At 45.9% G+C, this 4,967-nt stretch overlaps 1 protein-coding gene and 1 long non-coding RNA gene across 2 annotated transcripts in view; one reads left to right on the top strand and one right to left on the bottom strand.

Moving 5' to 3' along the window:
- LOC106811387 (protein FAM102A-like) overlaps positions 1 to 4,967 on the bottom strand; it is a gene marked incomplete at its 3' end in the record, with an annotated part of 59,256 nt that overhangs the window by 20,799 nt on the left and 33,490 nt on the right. The window lies entirely within an intron of this gene.
- The window catches only part of LOC106811394, a 5,751-nt gene continuing 1,998 nt past the window's right edge, over positions 1,215 to 4,967 (top strand). Inside the window, exons 1-3 of the long non-coding RNA XR_001394141.1 lie at positions 1,215 to 1,228; positions 2,120 to 2,125; positions 3,265 to 3,269. This is a non-coding gene — a long non-coding RNA (uncharacterized LOC106811394). The remainder of the gene's footprint in view (positions 1,229 to 2,119; positions 2,126 to 3,264; positions 3,270 to 4,967) is intronic.

The following is a 4,967-nucleotide window of genomic DNA, read 5'->3' as shown; positions in this document are numbered from 1 at the left end:
AGCTAGACGCTGCCGTATCCGCATACGGGCACGAAATCCAATATTTCGAGCTCGCAAGTTTAATTTGGTTAACACATCATACCATTAATACCCTCATACACGTAAAAAACAACGACAGAGCTTCATTTCACATCGAAATCTACCTCTAGCACTGCGACAACTTCAGCATGAGTCTACATCCAGCCCCGCCACCCCCAACCCACCTGTAACTTGCCACGCTGCAACATGTTCTGCTATCATCTATGACAAATACGACATACGCATATACGCTCTCCTATGACACTATTTGTCATAGGAAGATTCTTCCTATGACAAATAGTGTCATAGGAGAGCGTATATGCGTGTGTCGTATTTGTCATAGATGCTAGCAGAACAGGCTGCACCATTGTAACACTGCATCCCCGGACGACCAACGCTTCAACTACCTCGCCCCTCTACACGACATCGTCAGTAGATTTGCCCTCAGCTACACAGCGAGACCTACTGACCAGCAGGTAAAAGCCCAGGCCGACATCGTATAGCCAAATTTCACCCATTATTAATATAGGCACGCCAACCCTGCACTACGCAGCCAGCGGAGAAATGCCAGTCACGACACGAAAGCAGAAATTACATCATGCGCGCCAGTTTAGGCAAATGCATTCGACCACGCGAATAAACACTACAATAGTAGTGTAGTAGTAGTAGTCTATGCTCACCTACTTTTTCGCAAAATATCACGCTTTCCGCCCCATCGACGCTGACTAGCTCAGTTATAGTCATTATATGTATCATTAGTTATACATCCGACACTGAATATTCGGTCACAGCTGTTGGGGCGCACGACTTCCAATCGCTACTCCACCCATCTTCGCGTGTGGAATGCATCACGAGTGTGTCTACACCCTCCATTCGCCTGCGACTTGTGTTTGTGTGTTAATAACTACTGCATATAGTAACAACAATAACACTAACATTCTCTTCCCGCTGCTCGCGGTACGTGGTGAGCGCCTCGGCGACTGCGTTTTTGCATTCGTTTCTATTGCACGGGTTGCGCTTTACAAATTACAGGGGGTGAGCCTGTAGTGTAAGCCTTATAAACTGCCTTAGTAAACTGCCTTTATAAACTGCCTTAGTTAGGCCGTTAACCTCCTGAATCAGCCCCAAGACTACAGCGGCATCGACCGTTCGAAGATAATCGGAATGAAGGGACTTTAATTTCTCAAGGGTATACACAGTGTGTTTGTGTGTTAAAGACTACACAGCATGATAGATTGGCTTCCTAAGTCGTTACTGCTGCAATAACCATTCCCCCCCCCCCTTCGTCGGCACACATGCAATAGGGAGCGCTTGGATTGTTACCTACCTACTATATACACTAGAGATCGATGCAACCATGGCAAACGTTTGGTCCGACGCTCTATCACCAAAGCAACCGCACTCATCGCTGCCGCTAATGCACGTACGAGTGTAGCCAGGCAGCAAGCCCATGGCAGGCGGAATGGGTTACACGGGTAGAGTTGCGCCGCATACCAGCTAAATAGGTAGAGCCATGATCTATGTTAGCTACATAGATAGAGCTATGCCACATACAAGCTATATAGGTAGAGCTATGTTCTATGCTAGCTACATAGATAGAGCTATGTTACATGCTAGTTACATAGATAGAGCTATGTTCTATGCTAGCTACATAGGTAGATCTATGTTCTATGCTAGCTACATAGATAGAGCTATGTTCTATGCTAGCTACATAGATAGAGCTATGTTCTATGCTAGCTACATAGGTAGAGCTATGCCACATACAAGCTACATAGGTAGATCTATGTTCTATGTTAGCTAAATAGGTAGAACCATGTTCTATGCTAGCTACATAGGTAGAGCTATGCCACATACAAGCCACATAGCCATAGGTAGAGCTATGTTCTATGCTAGCTACATAGGTAGAGCCATGCCACATACAAGCTACATAGGTAGAGCTAGTGGCTTGTGGTGGAGTAAAATGGCTACATAGGTAGAGATAGTGGCTTATGGTGGAGTAAAATGGCTACATAGGTAGAGATAGTGGCTTATGGCGGCATAAAATGGATGCATATAGGTAGAAATAGTGGCCTGTGGCAGAGTGAAATGGCTACACAGGCAGAGCTAGGTGCGAGTAAAGGGAATAATTGCCAGCGACGGCATTCACAAAGAGTTCATCCATCCGTGCCGAGCCTTTTATCGAAGCAATTACGCGCCTTCAAAAGGACTCAAGTTAATTTTCGAAGCTAACAACACTGTGGCGGGAGGTTTACGATTACAATGCCGCAAACCTGATTATCGAAAAAAAACGTGTCCGGCGAAAAAAACTCGCCGTTCGACTTATAACAGCCTATAAATCGGCGCCCAGTCGACAGAGCGACAACATGCGAAGCCACGCGCTGCAAAAACCTCGTAACCGACGTACGTTTATTTCATCCGCTCGCCGGCAATGAAAAACCGATCAATAAATGTCGGAAAGCAATTTCAACCGTAGGTCGACTAAGGGCATGCACGGAAAACACGCTCGCACAAGCGCTCCCGCGCGACAACGGCTGGCTGAATAAAGATACAACCCGATTACAAATGTAAAATCACGAGGATTTTCAATTAAACATGTTAGAGCGATTACAGTCAGGCGTTTAATGTTTATTCATAGACGTGCTCGACCCGGTTTTAATAAACAATTATTAAACTATGTCCGATGGATGCCCTCGTATCTTTGAGGATCCACTTTAATTTAATAAGCTTAACATATATGCATGATTTGATAAAACGCTATGGCACAGTTACCGGTCGCACACTCGCGTGTGTACGAGCACGCTCTAGTAACCAGTTTAACGTCTGCTTCCGATTACATGATACACGAATTTCAGGTGAGCGGAGACCTTTTTTAAACCAAAATGTTTAAATCTAGACGATAATGGGGAACATTTCGGGGATTTTAGGACAGTGACCCACATGCGCACACAACTGCTGACACACTCGTACACCCCATCGACATTGCACGCGTATTCGCACGCAACCCCCGCCACAAAGGCGACGACTCTGAATGAACTCGCCCTTGCCCCATTACTACACGCGGTCGCCCCACACATAACAATATCAGGAGTACATAACAATATCAGGAGTACATAACTGATGTCCTATTATAACTTCCTATTATGGATTCCTATTATTTCCTATTCAAATGTCTATCATGTACTCTTGATAATATACACACGGACCCGCAGCATGGACCGCGCCTGCCTGCGCTGGTCCCGGGATTAGCAGCAGTATTACAGAGGCTGCCACAGCCCCGCTGTGCGCCCGTGTTTCTCCTGCATTTTACATCATCTGTACTTACATCATCTGCGCTAGTTTCTCTCCATGCACTCACTGACAACGGCACGTTCAGACCTAGCTCCACGAAACGGTCTTTGCTAGGGTTAGAGGACCGTGTGTATATTGACGTTAGTCACACAGCCTGGTCGGGCTAGTTCAGACCGTGGTCCGGCCACGATAGACATGTGGTCCGGAGAGTGCAGTGAATCTAGGAGTCTGCTGGGCCCCGTTGTCAGACAAGAGACTAGTCCTGTCATTAGTCTTAACATTCACCTTTTCTCGTAGACTGTTGGCACAAAACGAGTTCAGATTGCGATTTTCTAATACGCAGAGAGAGAGAAACCATTTGAATAGGAAATAATAGGAATCCATAATAGGAAGTTATAATAGGACATCAGTTATGTACTCCTGATATTGTTATGTGTGGGGCGACCGCGTGTTGTAATGGGGCAAGGGCGAGTTCATTCAGAGTCGTCACCTTTGTGGCGGGGGTTGCGTGCGAATACGCGTGCAATGTCGATGGGGTGTACGAGTGTGTCAGCAGTTGTGTGCGCATGTGGGTCACTGTCCTAAAATCCCCGAAATGTTCCCCATTATCGTCTAGATTTAAACATTTTGGTTTAAAAAAGGTCTCCGCTCACCTGAAATTCGTGTATAATGTAATCGGAAGCAGACGTTAAACTGGTTACTAGAGCGTGCTCGTACACACGCGCGTGTGCGACCGGTAACTGTGCCATAGCGTTTTATCAAATCATGCATATATGTTAAGCTTATTAAATTAAAGTGGATCCTCAAAGATACGAGGGCATCCATCGGACATAGTTTAATAATTGTTTATTAAAACCGGGTCGAGCACGTCTTTGAATAAACATTAAACGCCTGACTGTAATCGCTCTAGCATGTTTAATTGAAAATCCTCGTGATTTTACATTTGTAATCGGGTTATATCTTTATTCAGCCAGCCGTTGTCGCGCGGGAGCGCTTGTGCGAGCGTGTTTTCCGTGCGTGCCCTTAGTCGACCTACGGTTGAAATTGCTTTCCGACATTTATTGATCGGTTTTTCATTGCCGGCGAGCGGATGAAATAAACGTACGTCGGTTACGAGGTTTTTGCAGCGCGTGGCTTCGCATGTTGTCGCTCTGTCGACTGGGCGCCGATTTATAGGCTGGTATAAGTCGAACGGCGAGTTTTTTTCGCCGGACACGTTTTTACGATAATCAGGTTTGCGGCATTGTAATCGTAAACCTCCCGCCACAGTGTTGTTAGCTTCGAAAATTAACTAAATTTTTTTTCGATAATCAGGTTTGCGGCATTGTAATCGTAAACCTCCCGCCACAGTGTTGTTAGCTTCGAAAATTAACTTGAGTCCTTTTGAAGGCGCGTAATTGCTTCGATAAAAGGCTCGGCACGGATGGATGAACTCTTTGTGAATGCCGTCGCTGGCAATTATTCCCTTTACTCGCACCTAGCTCTGCCTGTGTAGCCATTTCACTCTGCCACAGGCCACTATTTCTACCTATATGCATCCATTTTATGCCGCCATAAGCCACTAGCTCTACCTATGTGGCTATTTTACTCCGTCACAGGCCACTATCTCTACCTATGTAGCCTATTTCCTCCACCACAGGCCACTATCTCTACCTATGTAG

The sequence above is a fragment of the Priapulus caudatus genome, unplaced genomic scaffold (assembly GCF_000485595.1).
Source record: "Priapulus caudatus unplaced genomic scaffold, Priapulus_caudatus-5.0.1 Scaffold534, whole genome shotgun sequence".
In the NCBI taxonomy this organism is placed as follows: Eukaryota; Metazoa; Priapulida; class Priapulimorpha; order Priapulimorphida; family Priapulidae; genus Priapulus; species Priapulus caudatus.
Note: the sequence above shows the minus strand (reverse complement) of the source record. Positions and strands in the feature narration are given on the sequence as shown.